At 45.2% G+C, this 20,426-nt stretch overlaps 1 protein-coding gene across 7 annotated transcripts in view; it reads right to left on the minus strand.

Moving 5' to 3' along the window:
• DAAM2 (dishevelled associated activator of morphogenesis 2) overlaps positions 1-20,426 on the minus strand; it is a 219,026-nt gene that overhangs the window by 173,761 nt on the left and 24,839 nt on the right. The window contains exon 1 of one of the 7 annotated variants that reach the window (XM_081903775.1): positions 18,987-19,229. The exons of the other annotated variants lie outside the window; for them this stretch is intronic. The gene's annotated coding sequence lies outside the window, so the exon portion shown is untranslated. Of the gene's footprint in view, positions 1-18,986; positions 19,230-20,426 lie in introns of those variants that run through there. 7 annotated transcript variants of the gene reach the window in all.

Consider the following 20,426-nt stretch of genomic DNA (forward strand, 5'->3'; position numbering starts at 1 on the left):
GCTTTGCGTGAAAAAACCGGTTTGGGCGGGGTTACGCATTACCTGGATGATTTTTTGATGACTTCGGCAAAAAATACGGGTAATTGTGAGGTGCTTTTGCGTGCCTTTGCCTCCCTGGCGGAGTACCTGGGCGTTCCGTTGGCGGCGGAGAAGACCGAGGGCCCTTCTACGCAGCTGACTTATTTAGGTATCTTGCTGGATACGGTGGCCCAAACTTCCAGTTTGCCGCCTGAGAAGATTACCACTTTAAAGAGGGTCATCAGTGAACTCCTTCCCTTAAAGAAGGTGACGTTGCGGCAACTCCAGTCGCTGCTGGGTCACTTGAATTTCGCTTGCAGGGTGGTCGCTCCGGGGAGGCCATTCTGCTCACGTTTGGCCAGACTGACATCGGGGCTGCGGGCCCCGCAGCACAGAGTGCGCCTTCCTCAACAAGTGAGGGCTGACCTTAACATGTGGTTGGAATTCCTAGAGGAATTCAATGGTGTTTCCTTGTGGCAGGACATTTTGAACCTCCATAATGATTTTCAGGTGCACTCTGATGCGGCGGGGTCATTGGGGTTTGGTCTCTACTGGGATGGTAGGTGGTGCGCGGAACACTGGCCTCCGGATTGGCGTGGAGAAGCAATAACTCGAGATTTAACGTTCCTTGAGTTCTTCCCCATTGTGGTGGCCGTGCACTTGTGGGTGGAGCATTTCAGAGACCACCGGGTTTGCTTTTGGTCTGATAACCAGGCGGTGGTGAAGGTACTGGCTAAGCAGTCTTCACGATCTCCGCGAGTATCAGCTTTGCTGCGGGCGTTTGTATTACACTGTTTACGCTTTAACATAGTGTTTTCTGCCCGCTTTATTCCGGGCATATCTAATGAGATTGCTGATGCTCTGTCCCGTTTTCAGATGGAGCGGTTCAGGTCCCTGGCGCCACTGGCTCGAGACCGTCCGGAAATTTTCCCGGATCATCTCTGGAACCTTGGCAGCACTTAGTTTTTCAGGGAGTAGCTGCTTCTGTCGCCCCCTCTACTTTGAGGTCCTATGAGAAAGCATGGGCCGATTTTTTGCTATTTAATGGACAGTCAGTAGCTGGGGAGGTTCTTGCCCCCCATTCTACATCCCAGGTGCTCAGGTATTTAGCACATTTATTCCAGAAGCGCAGGGCAGTCAGGACGCTGCGCCTTCACTCAGCAGCGATCTCCTTTTTTAGTAAGGCATTCTTCAACAAAGACCCGTGTGGGAAGTTTGTGGTGCGCAAGGCTTTGGAAGGATGGGGGCGATTGCTCCCCTCCGGGCTTCCCCCCCGACGACCCATCACTTTTGAACTTTTGGCAAAAATGCGCTGTAAATTGCGCAGCATCTGTTGGTCGTCTTTTGAGGCGCGGCTATTTTCCGCAGCCTTTTCATTAGCCTTTTTTGGGGCTCTGAGGGTAGGTGAGGTGGTACTGGAGCCTAAGCGGGATGGTGGTTCCAGGGGATTATTGCTACAGGACGTGAGTTTGTCTCCGTCTGAGCTTCAGGTTAACGTCAGAAATTCGAAGACAGACCAATTGGGCAGGGGTGCCATTATTCGGCTCCCGGCGTCGGGGGAACGTGGCCCTTGCCCTGTAAAAGACCTCACAAAATATTTGGCCTTGCGTCCAGCAGGTGAAGGACCCCTGTTTATTCATGAGAACGGGCGCCCTCTGGGGAGGCATCAGTTCGCCAGAGTGTTGCGTAAAGCTCTTGCAGCTTGCGGCCAGGTGGCATCGGAGTTTGCACCTCATTCCTTTCGGATTGGTGCTGCAACGACGGCTGCCCATTGGGGTTTGTCGGTGCATGGGATTAAAGATTTGGGTCGTTGGAAATCGGGGGCATTCAAAGTATATGTGCGCACATGATATGGATATGTACTTACATTTTTTGTGTTTAACCCTAGGTTGGGCTCCTATCCGTATTTGGATAGTAGGCCACAGTATTGTACATTGGGCTGCCGTCAGAGCTCGTCAGTCTGGACTGGGCGAGGGCCTATGCTTCCCACAACACGTTCAGGTTTCCTGGATCTCCAGACGGGGGATGCTGTGGAGTGAATTCTTACCACTCATGCGAAGGCGCGTTTTCCAGGATGGTCCTCCTTCAGCGATTGTGGTGCAGCTCGGGGAGAACGATATCGTATCTTCTTCCTGCTTTGGGCTGCGTGCTGCCATTTTACAGGACTTGGGGGAATTGGCGGCCATGGTGCCTTTTACTACACTGATTTGGTCACAGTTGCTTCAACGCCGCACGTGGCGTGGTAGTCCCTGCCCAGCAGCCACTGAACGGGTTAGGAAGCGGGTTAATTCCGCAGCAAGCAAGTTGGTGGTGGGCCTGGGCGGATTGGTGATACCTCACCCTCTTATTTCATTCAAGGCTGCTGAACTATACAGAGATGACGGGGTTCATCTCTCTTCAGTGGGGAATGATTTGTGGTTGGATTCAGTGGTGTCCAAGTTGAGGGTCTGGTTTGCTTTGTGAGTGGTTGGCGGCGAGCGTAGGGCTCGAGTGGCGGTTAGGCATTGGTTAAAATTGCTTGGTGGAGGGGTATGGATAGGCTGGGCCTGCCCCTCCAATGCTGCTGCTGCACGGGTATTCCGTTAAAGGAATTCTGAAGCTTACCATCCCCTTCGTCCAAACCCTGACGGCAGGGTGCGGGCCGTGTAAGCTTCAAGGAGCATGCGGGGTGTAGCTGAGGGTCTGATTCACAGCTCTGGCTGGCCCTGATCTTGTTCCTCCGAACTGGCTAAGGAGTCAGTGCTGTCCCCCAAGGCGGGAGGGGACAGCTAGTCATAACCAATGCCTAAGCAACCATTCACAATTTGTATGATAATAAAGTTGTGGCCAAAATTATGCCAAAAACCTTAAACAAAAATCACGTGTCATGTGTGAGTTATTGGGGTAGGGGTTTTGAAGGACCTCGTCACGCAAAGCGTGTTCTCCCTAAAAGAGAGCACGTGTTGCGGATGGGGCCAGGCAAAACCCAGGTTGCCAAGCATGATTAGATAGGAGGGGCTTGGAGCAGTTTGGATATTGGTGTTGCTGAGGATAAATTGATGTTGCCAATTTAGGGGTGGGATTAGTGGCTATTTAAGTAAGGTTCACAGCTTTCTCTTTCTCTTTTGCTGTGAACATCGGATCTCCCGCCCGCCCTCCCTTGTTGGGCTTGCGCTTGACCTTGCTTTGCCTGTCATGGGGTCGTCCGCCTTGGTGCGGGGGCCCAGTAGGAATTTACCAATTGGCTGATTAGTGTGTGCCTTTTGGGTTTTGCCTACTGCTTAGCAAATCGTCACAACTTGTAAGGTTGGCGGTTAGGCATTGGTTAAAATTGCTTGGTGGAGGGGTATGGATAGGCTGGGCCTGCCCCTCCAATGCTGCTGCTGCACGGGTATTCCGTTAAAGGAATTCTGAAGCTTACCATCCCCTTCGTCCAAACCCTGACGGCAGGGTGCGGGCCGTGTAAGCTTCAAGGAGCATGCGGGGTGTAGCTGAGGGTCTGATTCACAGCTCTGGCTGGCCCTGATCTTGTTCCTCCGAACTGGCTAAGGAGTCAGTGCTGTCCCCCAAGGCGGGAGGGGACAGCTAGTCATAACCAATGCCTAAGCAACCATTCACAATTTGTATGATAATAAAGTTGTGGCCAAAATTATGCCAAAAACCTTAAACAAAAATCACGTGTCATGTGTGAGTTATTGGGGTAGGGGTTTTGAAGGACCTCGTCACGCAAAATAACAGGCTGAAAAACTCTGGGGGTTTATACCACTTTAAAGAGCTGGCCCATGAGAAATTATACATAAAACTGGGGGTGGGGGAGGGGGAGATACCAATAATAAATAAGACCCACAGTGATGAACAGGATTCAGCGAGTGGCCAGAGAGCTCCCAAAATAACCCTAACTGGACCAGAAAACAAAGGCCACAATATCTGACTGCCAGTGGCACTGATATGAACATCAAGATGCCCAGATGGATGGCAGTTTTCTATGTGGTTATATCTGCAACAATCTTCACATGTTTTACTTAGAAATGGAGATTAAAGTTTGAAAGCCAAGAGGTTCTATTTGTGTGGGGCAGGGTAGGTCCTTGTCAATAATAATAATAATAATAATAATAATAATAATAATAATATTTATACCCTGCCCATCTGGCTGGGTTTCCCCAGCCACTCAACTCCTGTTGTATTGAATTTGGGGCCTTTTGCATTCAAAGCTGATACTCTACCACAGAGCAACAGCCCTTCCCCAATTCTTGTTCTAATATTTATATTGGTCAATACATATTTGTACTACCAAATTTCATGACTTCCTAGGAGTTGGATTTTGGGAAACCGCTAAGAATTCTTCTAGCTCTTTAATAATTTTTTTATATACACACACCCCACAACCATGCTTACAGTTCTGTGTGAACCCCTATCGATTGCTGGGAATGCTTAAATGGGAGTCTGCACGCAACTGAAACCATTTTGCCAGTGTGACCACGTCATAGAAGCTTCCTGACATAAGATCACGGGACTGCCCCATTAAATCAAGTTTGTGCATAATGTTGCCTGGAGGGCGAATGGTGCAATAATGTAAAAGTTTGGAGAACTGAAGGGACGGTAAGCGATTCTGAGCATGTAGTTCTCTGTTGTTGTTGTTGCTGCTGCTGCTGCTGCTGTTGCTTCTTCCTAATGAGTCCTCCAGTTTTTTTAAAGGCTTTCATTACACAGACGAGCATTGGCCTCATCAATCCACAAGCAAGTCCCAACTCCCTACTGAGTGTCGACAGAATGCAAGGCTGCAAATTATGTTTTGCCGCTCAAAAACTTTTCATACAGCGGAAGCCCGGGGAATCATTATCCTGTATCCTTCAACACATTTTGAAAACATCAATATGCTAATGAAAATCAGCTCTGCTTTTTTCCATCATCACGTCTAGACAGAACAACTAACCCCCTCCCAGCTGAAAGCAGCAGTGTGGTTAAGAACAGATGGGCTTGCGCTCAGCTCAAATAAGAGGAATGGGATGCTTTGGGAGATGGGGTGATGGCGGAGGAGAGAAGATGGGCAAAGAAAACATAGGCTGGAACATTTGATGTTGGTAGAATTGAGCCCTGTGACTGCCAGACTAAATGAAAGGACATGCTAGCCCCAACCATTGGCCAAAGGAACAAGAGTCACCAAGTACTCTTCAAGAAAGGCCATCAGCAAGAGAAAGTCAACATGGCCTGGACTAAATATAAATGCTTGTAGACTGTGTACGCCGCTTCGTTGTGGCCATGAAGAACTGAACTCCCTCAACCCTTTGCCTCCACTCTTCCTTTCCTCATGTGCTGTGTCTTCTTAGCTTGTCTGCATAAGCTTGATGCAAAGCCTGTTTCTATTTATTTATTTATTTATTTATTTATTTATTTATTTATTTATCATGATTTTACACACTTTGGGAGAGAATAATGGTCTGAATCACAGAATTAACGCAATATAAGAAAGAAAGAAGTGTGTGTTAAACCTCAGGACGTGGCTAAAAAAGAAGAAAAACCTTGCATCTCTTCCACTGAGATGCAGATCTCACAGTTGGCCATAACTAGGGATTGAGGAAATCTGTTTGGTTCACATTTTAATATAAGCCTACCATTCTAACACATTTCCCAGTAACATGTGAACCAAAACAATACTATCCTTCAAAATTCACCCTTCTCCTAATTTTCCAATGCAGTTCACCAACCCAGAAATGAATACTAAAATGCACATATTAGGGAAAGTATACATAAAAATGCATGTTATAAAAGGGGAAAATGTTTGCAAATATGCATACATTGGGCAAAATTGCACACTAAAATATGCATGTTAGGAGAAATCCTCACTAAAGCAAATGAATTTGAGAACCTTTTTTTTAATGCAAGCTGATGTAGAAATGTGAAGAACAGAGATTAAGACTGGAAAAATGAGAAACGTGGAGTAACTGAAATTGACATACAGTGGTACCTCGGGTTACGAACTTAATTTGTTCCAGAGGTCCATTCTTAACCTGAAACCATTCTTAACCTGAGCTGCACTTTTGCTAATGGGGCCTCCTGCTGCCACCACGCCAAGCGATTTCCGTTCTCATCCTGGGGCAAAGTTCGCAACCCGAGGTACTACTTCTGGGTTAACGGAGTTTGTAACCCGAAGTGTTTGTAACCCGAAGCATTTATAACCCGAGGTACCACTGTATTTGTCCATGACTATGTTCACATCATAAGAACATACCTAGCTGGTAGCTGCTCTGAAGGGCAAAATAAATTTGTATTTGATGCAAGATGTCACTGCCATTCCTTCAACATGTTTTCAGATTTTGGAGCATGTTTGCAAACTCTGGGCTCTAGAGCTGAGCTAACCCCTGCTTGATTCAGTGTGAGACTTGCTGAGCTTCATCCAAATTCACTGAGAAACAGAACTTCCTCCTACAAGCTTTTGTTGTATGCTGTATTACCCAATGGGACAGAAATTATGGGGCAAAAGGTTTCCACTTGCCTGGAATCCTATTAAGACATTTTGTTTTACTTCTGGCAGAGTCAGATCTGAGTGAGCAGATAATTTAATGAAAGGAGGGATCATAACAGGCAAAGTCAGGCTTAAAGGGTGGAGCGGGGCTGGGGGTGGGAAAAGCTTCACTAAATTTCTTGGCGTTCAAGTTTACCCTACTCCTTAAGTTTCAGAGCATGAAGCACAGAAAGCCCTGAGCCTTAAGAGGGCAAAAGGCCAAAAGCTACATGGGAATAAAGATATAAATTAAACAGAGGAAGGAGAATGCACAGAAGTTCATCCGCCTCTGACTAGTTTAACAGGCTATTCCCTTCCTTCTCCTGAATGGTTTGTGTTATCGGAGATTTCTAGTGCATTTGAAAGCTTTGCATGGGATTTACCTGAGGTAAATTCATCCGCGTACCTGAAATACATTTATTGCCTATTCATCAAGAGGACACACAGCCCTATACGGCCTAGGACCCTCGTACCTACGGTACCGCCTCTCCTGGTATGCCCCACAGAGAAATTTACGGTCTGCAAATAAAAACATCCTAAAGATCCCAGGCCACAGAGAAGTTAGGCTGGCCTCAACTAGAGCCAGGGCTTTCTCGGCCGCAGCTCCAATCTGGTGGAACGCTCTGTCACAAGAGACTAGGGCCCTGCGGGACCTGACATCTTTCCGCAGGGCCTGCAAGACAGAGCTGTTCCACCAGGCCTTTGGTCAGGGGGCAGCCTGACCTCCTCCTCTGGCAATCTGCACAGAATTTTGCTTGATGGTTGCCATTAATTTGATCTTAATTAGATTTTAATTAATTTTATAATGAATGTTTTTAGAATGTTGGACTATTTTGATTGTTGTTAGCCACCCTGAGCTCAGCTTCGGCTGGGGAGGGCGGGATATAAATAAAATTTATTATTATTATTATTTCTAAAGCTCAATGAGAAATATAAAATATTGGGCAGGGAGCATAATTTGCTCCAGTCATATTTGATATATTACAGCCCTTACTGGCAGTTAGGATGCTAGATACCAGAAAAGCCATGATTTGATTTGCCTGGATCCTGACCCTTGTACGAAATCCTACATTCCCTCCATAGACAGCTTTTGACACTGAGACAGCACAACTGAGACTGCAGGGCCAAAGGGAAAACTCCAAAAAGGAGTCAGAACCATTCATCCGATGAGCATCCCTTGCATCTTTCGCGATCTCACTGGTGGAGGATATAGCACAAAGATATATACTGTACACAACCTCCAAGCATAACAAACTGTTACCATCTTTTCTCTAAAACTTATAGCACTTGGCAGAACAGATGCCAGCAGAAAACAAGTAAGTTCCCCCAGATGAATATCTAGCAGCAGAACTGGGAAGTCACCCCTGGCCTCTTGGCATGAAACTCACAGCTCAATCGGCTTGACATACCTTTCCCTTCCCAACTTCAAGCAGAGACATTTCTTCTAATCCCCTTATAAGAATGTAAGAAGAACCACATTGGATCAGGCTAAAGACCCCTCTAGTCCAACATCCTGCTGTCACAAGGATGACCCACCAGATGCCTATAGAAAGCCTGCAAGCAGGGCATGAGTGCAACAGTGCTTTCCCCACTTCTGGTTCTCAGCAAGTGGTAGTAAGAGGCTTATTAAGCCACTGTGGTTAGTAGCCATCAATAAGCCTCATCCTCTAGGAATCTGTCTTCACTTTCTTGCCTTTGGAGAGGGTGAAAAAGTGTCGTATCTGATCAGCTCTCAATGAGACAGAAACAAACTGTAAAGAGTTACATATTTCCCAAGCTCCAAGAAAAGAAACTGTGCAATTTTCTTCCCCCATGGCAGCCATATTCACTTTTAAATGAAGGCACTTCTATTCTTGGCAGTACTCTGGGCAAAGCTTTTCTCTGCCTGCTGAGAGAAACAAGGCAGTCGGTAGACTGCTGAGTAACTCCTGTCCACAAAAAGAAATCAATTGAGATGTCATTCTTTCAGACCCTCGCTAGACACATTCCCACTCAAGAAATTAAAATTGCAAAGGGTTCCTTACTTAGGTTCGACTGCAAGTTCTTTCTTGGTGTTACGGGAAAAATCACTAGAAAAACATCAAACATAGATCTATGAGCCTCCAAAAAGTTTTACATTACCCCCTGAAGAATTATTAGAAGCGCTCGCCTACCAACACACTTCTGGGAATTTTTAAACTATGCAATTCTGTAAAGGCATTCAGATTAAGAAACGGAATCCAGTTAATTGTGCTGTGGCTTACTGAGTACAGTAGTACCTTGGGTTATGAACTTAATTTGTTCCGGAGGTCAATTCTTAACCCGAAACCATTCTTAACCCTGAGGCGCACTTTCGCTAATGGGGCCTCCTGCTGCTGCCACGCTGCCAGCGTGCGATTTCCTTTCTCATCCTGGGGCAAAGTTATCAACCTGAGGAACTACTTCCGAGTTAGCGGAGTTTGTAACCCAAAGTGTTTGTAACCCGAAGCGTTTGTAACCCGAGGTACCATTTTATCGGCTTATGGCAACACTGACACAGACCTTTTCATTGGTGGTGCCCATGTTACGAAACGTACTCCCCGCGGAAATATGAGAGACCTCCATCAGTATTGGCATTCTGGAGGCTTCTGAGGACACAGCTGTTTCATACGGTCATTATTGCGTTATTTTATTGAGATTGTTTTATTGCATATTCTAATGGTGGATGCTTCGATTTTAATGTCTGTGTAATTGGTTTTTACACTTGTAAACTGCTCAGAGGCCTGTTCCGGCATTAAGCAGTATCTAAATTGATAAATAAATAAAGCATGGTTCAGAGAAATCCCAGTGTGTTGAAATGAATCAAACACAATGAGGGGAGTAGAATATGTGTTGCTATCTTTTAAACATACACACATGAAAACACAAAACTGTATACGGTGCATAATATTTAAGTCCCATGTCCACCCTGATCTCAAACACATGATTGTGATCTGTACCACATCACACAACATCTCCACAACAATCAGCAAGGGATTGAGAGAGCCAGCGACACTGACCTGCAGATCTACCCCAGATCACGCTGCAGCACAACAAATCACAATTCTCAGATAAGGACTCAGTTTTTTCTCCTTGGCAATCTCTTGTAACCGAGCAAGATTGTCTTCCATGAATATGGATTCAGGTAGGCAGCCGTGTTGGTCTGTCGCAGTCGAAATAAATAAAAAAATTAAAAACTGTCCAGTAGCACCTAAGTTTATTCTGGGTATAGGCTTATGGTATCTGAAGAAGTGTGCATGCACACGAAAGTTTATACCGAGAACAAACTTAGTTGGTCTCTAAGGTGCTACTGGACAATTTTTTTAAACACCCCCCCCCCATGAATATGGTCAGTGAACCACGTCTGTACAGTCAATTTCCACATGTATCATTTATCCATGGTCCTAAAAAACACTGTTCCATGCACCATCACATCCCTATGTGTCAATGCCAAGGGTCAGATCAACAGCTATTCAGCTGCACATGTGGTTCTGCTAGTGCATGGTGGCTTTTACCCTATCTCCTCCCCTTTGTGTCCCTTCCATTCCCCACCCTCATTGGCTCTCATTGGGGAGAGTCAGGAGAACCCCAGAAGAGTATAGGGGGAGGAGTGGGGATATTGTTTGATCAGGCAAGCAGAGATGCTTGTGCTGAAACAAAGGATCACCTGGACACTGCTTCAAATTTCTCTCCAATACTGCACAAACATATTTTTAGCCACAGCCTTATTTGTCCAGCCAGCATCAAACTGTATTATGGGAGTGATAAGACCATTTGCTGAGTCTCACAACTCTTTTTATAAATGAAACAGGTGCAGAAATGTAGAGATTTAAGAGGAAAAGAAGGTTCTATCACCATTTTTGTCTGCCTTTTGCAATGGTAAGTGCTCCAAATGGCCAGGGCAGAAGGGCATGGTATCTTACGGATAAAGATCAGTGTAAACCATGTCATAGGTCGCAGCAACCTGGCAGACACCTCTGAATTTGCGGCCACTGGAGGAAATACAAACACAATCATGGAGATATTTGCTGGCTTGAAATTATGCATTGGCTGGCATCCACGTGATAGGATATATTAGGACCAAAAATCCAGTGCTGGCACACATCTTAAGCACACCTGGGAAGCTGGGAAGCTTCCCTAAAAGAACATCATACTAAAAAGTATGTTCAGTTAGTTGGAGACAGAGTATGTTCAATGTAATAATAATAATAATAATAATAATAATAATAATAATAATTTATTATTTATACCCCGCCCATCTGGCTGAGTTTCCCCAGCCACTCTGGGCGGCTCCCAATCAGTGTTAAAAACAGTACAGCATTACATATTAAAAACTTCCCTGAACAGGGCTGCCTTAAGATCAATGTAGATAAGGAACAGCACCACTTCAAATCAGAATAATCAGTGGCAAGAGATTTTTCCCACCTTTCCAATACATACTAACAGGAACAAGTTAGGATTTTAATTCATTAGCAATTATGCATCTTAAACCTTTTAAGGTGATGGCAGCTTCAGATAAACTGAGCACAAAAGATAGATTTTTTTAAATGGATGTGACGTTTGAGTACCAAGAAAAATGCCCTGATCCCATTTCTTATTTGCCTTTCCTTTACAGAGGGAACTGTATCATTTTCTACTTGTTACAAAAATTTGGCACAGCCAATTCAATCCAAAGTCATTTTACTGGCATTATCGGGTTGCTACAAAAATGTTTTGCTTCCGTACCAGCAGATAAAATTGATCCTTTAAAATGTTTCCATCAAAAACTCACTCAGAGGCTAAGAGTTTCCAGTTCATGCTCTCTGGGCACTTTTTAAAGCTTTAGTCAAACACACGCTTAATAAACCTAGAAGAGAAATGAGTTACAGTATTTCTCTTTCTTTCTTTCTCTCTCTCTCTCCCTCAGTTCTGCTTCAGGACTCTGGCAACCGATTCTCTCAAAGGAAAGGGCAGCCAGCACAGAGTTGAAGCAATATACACAGAATTTGTAAAACTACCTCTATCAGGATTCAGCCGTTTATTTTCTTAATTAACTGAAAATGATAACACAAGAGCATTTCCATTTGGGGAGCCCTCCAGCTTCATCAACTGCTGGAAAAATTCTGCTCCAAGAGCTGAAGTTACAGTTATTTCAGCAGATTTCAAAATAAACACAGCCATACAATCGCACTGCATAGTAGCCAAATCTAGGTAACATTACTGGCCACAGAGCTGCAGACGTCTTCAACACACCCCGCCAAATTTTGCTACATGGCACCCACATTGTATATTTGTGAAGCCACAAAATGCCACGTTTGAGCCATGCAAACGACACCAATGAGACCAAACCATAAAAGCCAGAGGTGGTTTCTTCCAGCCTGTCCTCAGCCCACCTTCCTCTGCATGGATATTGCATTAGGCACCAGCAATTATAGCAAGCAAGATCATCCTGCGATTGGACAACCTTTCAACCACCTACACATCTCAAACCTGCCAAAGACCAAATACGAGACCCCGGAGGGAAAGGCCAGGAAGTGGGGAAACGATGTGTTCAAGAAGAATGGCTCTGGCATCCATTTCATTTCCTATAAGCTCCTCTTTACAAGTCAGCAGTTCTGCTAGAGCCACCTTAAATAATAATATGCAGGCCATCAAGACAGGAAGGTATGTCTGAGCTAAAAAAAAATATCAAAACCGCTCCTCCTAATGAGCGGCCAAAGAAGTTCAGATCTTTTTGAAGTTCATGAATGGAGCTGCTCTCGATGGAGTACCAGAATCCTAGAAGGATGAGTAGAGTTGGGTAAGACGACAGTGGTGGGGGAATCTCACACTTCCTCTGGGAACAGACATGGCCTGCACTTGTCAAGAACAAGTTTGTTGTTGTTGTTTTTAATTGGGCCACGCTCAGGATATGAACGCCATCCTCAGGGTCAGTCAGATCACTGGCCTTCAATGAGTGGCTTGGAACCCATTACCAGTTCACAGCAGCTGCACTACCACCATACAAATATATGGCTTTTAAAAATGTCTTGCATGCTGCAAGTCTCATTCATTTGGGGACTTGGGAAGATATTGAGATATACCGTGAGAACGGAGGTGGATGCTGGATTGTAGAACTGCAGGAGATACAACACCAACCTTCACATTTATCACTAAGATGGTTTGTTAGCTAAATGTGGTTTGTAAAAGAAGTAGACCATCATTTCAATCTTTTCGTCAGCAGAACTAAATAAATAAATTATGGACATTTGTAACACTTTGTTGTGTTTGGAGTGTGGGGTTGTTGTTTTTTTAAAAAAGGAAACAGTTAAAAACCCTGGCAACGCAAACTCCCATTTGCATTCTTAAAATATTCTTTGAGCAAAAGATTAAGGCTGTTGAGCCAATCCTATAAAAACAGACACAGCAAATAAAACCTGTTTCAAGACTATGCCAAGCTATTTTAGAAACAACCATCTGGCTCAAGGATCTTAACACAGTCGGTTCCAAGAAGTAAGGAGGAAGCCTGAAGAAGAAACAGATATTTAAGAAATTAAGAGAACTCACCAGCAACTGATTGGGGGTTGCTGAAACCAGCTAGGGAACAAAACATACTTCTAGGTCCTGAGCTAGTGTCTAGACACTAGAGCCAGTGTGGTGTAGTGGTTAAGAGCAGTAGACTCGTAATCTGGTGAACCGGGTTCACTTCCCCACTCCTCCACATGCAGCTGCTGGGTGACCTTGGGCTAGTCACACTTCTTTGAAGTCTCTCAGCCCCACTCACCTCACAGAGTGTTTGTTGTGGGGGAGGAAGGGAAAGGAGATTGTTGGCCGCTTTGAGCAGGATATCAAATCCAAACTCCTCCTCCTCTTCTTCTTCTTCCAGACAGCAAAGTGGCATGCTAGAATATGGATGCTGATCTTCTCCGTCCTAGTATGATCTCTGCCGAACACTTCTCACTGACTTGTCCGCTTTCCATGAGCAAGGGATTTTGGCTTTTGGGGAGTATTTACAGCAGGACTGAGAAACCAAGGCCCAGAAGTAAAATGTGGCTCTCAAAGCTTCTTTATCTGGTCCTTGGGACTCCCTCAGGCCACACCCCTCTCACTTCAGCATACTCCTCACTATCCCTCCTCCATATCCTGGCTGGAATTTCTTCTTGAACTGTGACTGAATGCAAGGGCAAGTGTAGGTGTGGGCGGCTGTCTGCCTTTGTAGCCTTACTGTACAAAGATGCAGTCACATCCATTGCTCCACCCTCTTTTGCCCATGGATACAAACACCACTCACAGAGAGCCCCAGAAGGCTGTTTCACCCTTGGGTGAAAGAAGCCCCAGAGCTAGTTTAAAGATGTAATCCCTCACATACAATCTAAAGTCCCAGAGCACATTATTATACCGCTAAATGTGCCATTTTGGCTTTAACTGAACAGCAGACACACACTTCAAGGAAGAGGGTTGTCTTCCCAGTAGTGCCCAACTTCCGAGCATTGTCTAAACCATCCTATGAAAATGAAGTATTATTAAAGGAGTTCAGCTGTGGTCACAAGAGATGTACAAGCATGAAGGGAGCATTTTTGAGAACGCCAGTGTCAAATGCCAGCAAAGCAAAACAGACAGAATTCTCCCACAAGAGGCTGTAGCCTACAGAACGAAGGTTAAGAGTCACATCTTCCACCCTCCTGGCACCTCTGTCACTGCCCACTACTTGTATGTAGCCTTTGGAAGGTGTCCTCTGGCTGAAAAATGTTCCCCATCCCTGTTAGACGTACTATGTGACTTTAAGACCTAATACCCAAGTCGGCTTGTTTTCCTCTTCTCTCCTCATTCCTTCCCCCGCCTTTTGCATTGGACCATATAGATTATAAACCTGCAGACAGGAATTCCAACACACACACACACACACCAACCATGTATTGATCTTATTTAAGTCACCCTGGGAAATCTTTTGACTGAAGGAGCAGGGTAAAAGTGGTTTAAATAAACTCAGTAAATTCAAAGCCACGTCCCTCCACCCTCCAAAATGAGGCAAGTGGTGACCATGAGAAATGAGGGCCTTTCCAGTCCCAGCACCTCAAATATGTCCTTTCACAGCACCAGGCAAAGAAATGTGACCAGACATTCAAATGTGCTTTATAGCTGGTTTTAGACATGCTGGGTTTTAGTGGTTTTGCTTCCGTGACTCTTCTGGTGTCTTGCTTTTATGATTTTAACGTCTCTGTTTTTAAAATTATATGCTGCCCTGGGAGTCATGGTACTGTAGGGTGGCATATAAAATTGCCTGTTAAAATGGTACTTCAGAAGTACTTACCAGGAGTATCCAGCAGGAAATTTCTATTGCTCTGCCCTTACAGACTACTGGGTACTAGCTGGATAGCATTTGTTACTACAGTAATAAGCACTAAAGTATTTGTTACTGTAGTATCAACAGGCAAATTGCAAAAAAGAAAGGTGGGGAGATACAGGATCCTATAATCTAATACAAAAGAGCTGGAATAGGAACAGAGAAAGCTGCCTTATACAGAGTCAGACCATTGATCCATCTAGCACAGTATTCTCTACACTGATTGGCAGCAGCTCTCCATGATTTCCAGGTCAGGTTCTCTCCCACCCCTACCTGGAAAAGCTGAGGTTTGAACCTGGGACCTTCTGCATGCAACACTGATGCTCTGTCACTAAGCAATTGCCCTTCCCTCTCTATTGCTCTGCCCGGAACGCAGCCATTCCACGAACAGAAGATTTCAGTCACTGCACTTGCTAAGCATAAAACAGCATTTAAAAGGACCAGATTGCAATTATGCACACATACCAGAATGAGCAGCATGCGAGTGCAGAAAACAGGTGGCAGGGTGCAAAAAGTAGGTCATTTTAGCAGGGCATCCTGTCAAGAAACAAGTTGTTGTGGATACCCTGCAGCGGAGGGGCAGTCAGGTTGCTAAGACCACGGTCAGCAGGAGGCAAATTCACTCAAAGGCTTTGGAGACTTTGGGGGTCATGTGTCCACAGAAATGCAGTGCACCACCCGGGGGGGGGGGAAATGTCAGAAGCCAATATTTTTTTAAAAAAAAAAATCAATCCAAGACAGAAAGCAGTGTCATGTTTGTACTAAACAGTTCAAGCAAGGTTTTCCAGCACTTGCTCATTCATTGATTATTTTTTTAATATTAGTGAATACGCTAAACAAGTACCCCCCCCCCTTTTTGATGCCATCTTCAGTTGGCCCTGAAAGGAGGTTGTTGTAGCCTGGCCTTTGCCAACTTAAGGCTCACCAAGTGTTCCGCACTACAGCTCCCAGCAGCCCCACCCAGTCCCAACAGTTTCTGTTGGGAACTGCAGTTCCAAATATCAGAAGTGCATCAGGTTGGAAAAGTCTGGTGTAGTCAATAAAAGCCATAGATCTCCAAAACGGAATTGCCTGTTAACGGAGATACAAGCCTTCTCCCTAGCCAGGATTTGATAGGTGCTCATTTCTCCCATCCACCCTGCCATGCAGCAGAAGAGGGTGGGGGAGCGGATATCTGGGGAATATTCAACCCCTATTTTATTGACTTCACAATATTTTTATCCAACCTTTTTCTGTGGCTCACTACATAAACTAAAACCATTGGTAATGTACGCTCAAACATAAAATAAAGTGAGAGCTAAAACAATACTTTGCAAAATAGGACAGAAACAATGGGGGGGGTTAAATGTCTTAACAGCCTGTCTAAATAGCAAAGGGGTCGATTGGGCCCCTTGGGAAAGGGAATTCCATCACCAGGGTGCCACTACAGAAAAGGTCTTGCTTCACACCCCAGTCAATCAGTTATTTGGTGAAGTACTGTTATGCCCTGTGATACAAACTACATTTGCCAAGCAACTGAAAGCTGCCCAAGCTGTCTTCATTCCTGGAAGGAACACTTGGTGACCATCAGAAAGGAAGGGATAGTATTGTCACTTCCTTTGCCACACTAGTTATACCCTCCTAGAACCTAAAACTCTCTGCACATTTTTTTCCTTTACAGGTCCCCATGACAAAGTTTGAACCCAAAAAAGGATGCTTCCATACCAGAGTAAAAATAAGCAATTTATACAAGAAGAATCCCAGCTTGAGGAAAGTGTTATTATGGATCAGTTGCAAAACCTGACAGAAGTGAGAGTACAGCTTCTCTCCCCTACAAGACTAATCAGCTTCTTAGGATTCCAAAACTGCTTTCTCAGTTTTCAACAACACTTTCCCTCCTCTGTCTTTAAGACACAAGTATGAAATAAAGATGAAGAAAAAACATGACCCTGATATACCTCTGAGAAGACTGGGTATGTCTGAAAACACATGCATCTTCTTAAATTTCCCACGCACAAATCTTATGTACATAAATAAACCAGTCAGCACCCATAAGCACGAGCTGAGGGTGGGGGTGGGGAATCTCAATGAATTGTAAATGTCAAGGATCTGAATGAGCAGATTTCATAACATGTTTTCATCAGCTTTTCCAAGAATTAGACGCAACCAGCTCATGTTGTCAGCAGTAAATCAGTAAATTGTCTCCCAGCTTTGCAACTTTAAATTTACAGGGTTTAGTTCAAAAGGGGGGGGGATACATTTATAATGGCCTAGCTCAGCCAGTCTCAGATATATCCTAAAGATACAATCAACTGCTGATGACCTTGTATTTTTTTAAAAAAAATCTGTCACTCAGGCTGTCCTTCTGTCCCGCCAGCAAAACAACAGTATCAACACCACAGAAACAGATCTCAAAGGTTCATTTTGTCTGAGTCTTCAATGGGATGCACATGTAAGTACATCTTTAGGAGCTAGGGTCAAAATAATGAGCATGACCATACGTAATGCAAAAGCGAGAAAAGCAAGGGCCGTGAACATTACAACATGAGCAAAAAAGCAAAGAACATGAATGTGAGGTTTCTTTCCCTTCAAGTTCACTGTCATCTGCACTTGACCATAGTTGGTACACAGTTACGGGGCAAGAACACAGGTCCGTGTGTTAAGAAATCTCACACAACTGCATTAGAAATCAGCTCAAGAGCCGCTGCTGTCAAGTTTGACAAAGCCAGTGGAAATGGACCATATGTCTGACAACACCACATCCTGTCATGCTTCTCTTCATGTTCAGAATACATAGCTCAACACCCTTTGAGGAAACATTTATTGAACCATCCCAATGTCCAAAAGTAACAGGAGGACAATCCCTTTACTAGAAGTAAAATGTCACAAAGTAATGAGCAAGTGTTTTTAATTGCCTCTGAGCTCTTCTTAAGGTTGGATGCTAACACACCCACCCCAAAAACAGGCCAAAAAAGTACCATTATTTGGGGGGGTGTCTCTCCCCTCCTCCCCATTTTGTTTGGGGGACCTGACAGATTACTCATAACTTTAAGACATTTAGCTGGTCCTAATAAAAATATGACTATTAACTTCGTGTTATTTTTGGATCCCCCACCCAAATAAATTAGCATAGCTACTTTCAATGTATGTTTATTTGGGAAGATCCACAAATTTGTTCCATAACCAGGATCCAGCCAGATGCCTCCCTGCACTGCCAACTACAAAACAGAACACAAAGTTTTAAGCTGCTCAGCATATCCCTCCGTAGTACCTATGGACATCAAAGGGATGAACCTTCAGGAAGGTGTGTCAAGAATTCCTAATACTATGTTCTTAATTCCGATTGGCCAAAGCTTCATTCTTAAAACACGTCACGTGACTAACTCTACTCGTCTACTCAAAATCATGAATGGGTTTGCTTCCCCGATGCTGCACTGCGGTGCTCGCTGCCCTGATGAATCACCACTCCCTTTCTACCAGCTTATCACCACTGAATTATTCACTTAACTGAGTTTTACCAACTTCCCTGGATGTTTTACGGCGGATTATCGCCAGGCGTCGCAGCAGCGCCCTCTACCCGACCCACGCGGGAACTGTACCCAGGGACGCTGCCCAGCGCCTTCGCTTCTGCCCATTTCAATTACAGGCGACGATTGCGACTCAGAAATCTGCAGGCACTTGAAAACAACACCCCCCCCCCCCGCTTTCATTTTAGAAATTGACCTCTCCCCAATACAATTTCCGGCCGCCTCCAGAAAGAAAAAAATGCTCGACGTGCAATTCTGCACTAAAATATAAATGACAAGTCTCCTTAAGAAAACCCCGTGGAAGAAAGTCATATTGCATGTACCCAATGAGTTCAGAATAGACATGCACAGCATTGCACTGTTAATAATCTCCCTATTCCGTGCAAAAATAGAAACAAAAAGGCTTCTTCTCACCGACTTCTGCCTGTCCTCTAATCCACCGCTTTTTGCCAGCAGGCTGGCAGGCTTGCCTTCGCCCCAAGAGCTAACGTGGGAAAGCGGATTTTGATTTTAGAAAAGGGCTGCAAACGCTCGAGAGGCTCTCCTTTCCCATCTCGGCTCTCTCCCTTGTGTTTTTGCAGCTGCTCTGCTCGGGAGAGACCATAAATGTAGCCTGCGGAGAATGTTTTTTTAAAAAATAAAGAGCGCCCTAAAAAGCTACGATCACTTGGGTTGGACTTACCCAGAAGCTCAAGCAGCGCTTTTTTTCATCTCCGGACTTGGCTTTCACCGCAAACGGCTGAGCTCAGGGCTCCTGCGCGGCCATCCCGTGTCCGCCAGCCAAGCCCCCTGGACGCCCAAGTGCACCAGGCAAGGGAAAGGGGCGGCGGAGCCTGCGGGCTGCTGCTGCTGCTGCTGCTGGCGCTGCAGCGGCGTCTTCGCCTTCGCCTAAAGAGCAGGCGCCGCTTCCTCGTCCAGCCAGCGGCCGCTTTACGAGCGCCGCAAGCTCAGCTAGGCGCTCCTGCGCTACGCGCTCTTAAAGGAGCCATAGCCCCGACGGGGCGCGCAGGGAAAGAAGCGCCCGGGCGCTGTCGCGGGAAGGGAGCCCTGTCTTCACGCGGCGGCGCGTGCTTAATCTGAGGGACGCCCTCCCAATCTGCTGCTATTCTGCTGGTGGGATGCAGAGGTCAGCGCAGGTCGGGCACTCAAAACGGACTGGGCACTTTTGTGCCACAGAGCTACGTCGGGAGTGTGTGGGGAGATCTTTTCGCAGTTAGGAAAGTGATGCAGAAAGGCACTGGGTAGTGTGGGAGATCAATGGCTCTGACCCAAGAAAACAAATCCGAATGATTGTTTGATAAATAGCGTTGAATGAACTCCCCACAAACTTTGCGCAGCCGTTCAGAATGTTATATAAAGTATCCAAAGACCAATAGGTCAATTGATAGGTTTAGGAAGCACTGGGGAAGGGACATAGCAGGCACCTTTAACTGCCCCACAGCTGACATCATAGATGACATCAAGTGTGGGCAGGTGGACATGATTTGACTGAAAGCACCTTGTGGGCCAAAATGGTGAGGCCTAGTGAGACCCACAAGCCAGAGGTTCGGTCTCTCTCTCTCTCACCTGCCATAAACTTTGTGCAAACAAATCAAGATTAATGTCCAATAAGCAGGTCATCTGCAAGAGCCTTTAGCATTGGATTTATTTTATTTTATTTTATTTTATTTTTATTGCTTCTTATAAAAAAATCTATTGCAAATTGCACGTTTGTGATCTCTCAATGGACCACTGACAATATTCTGTATGCCCTGTATTAGAGTCATGTTGGTAGAGGTAGCCATGGAGCTTTGAGGATTGTCTCAGTGCAGCTGCTAATTCATTAGCACAGCAAAGAATCAGAAGACTATGCCCTGCTCCAACCCTACTTCATATTATATTTATTTGCTTGGCTTACTAGCTTTCAGATTTATAGCCCCCTTGTCAATCAAGTGATCCTCAAGTTTGCCGTTTCTCCCCCTCCCTAAATGGAGATTAAGGGCAAGACAAACAGAAATGCTTTGTCTCAGAGAGCACAGCTCAGGTATGGAATTTGCTTCCCAAATATGTGACAATGGTAGAGTGGGCAGGGCCAGAGCTCAGTGGTACAGGCATGCTTTCCCTGCAAAAGATTCCCAGGCTC

The sequence above is a fragment of the Podarcis melisellensis genome, assembly GCF_964234715.1.
Source record: "Podarcis melisellensis genome assembly, chromosome: 3".
Classification (NCBI taxonomy): Eukaryota; Metazoa; Chordata; class Lepidosauria; order Squamata; family Lacertidae; genus Podarcis; species Podarcis melisellensis.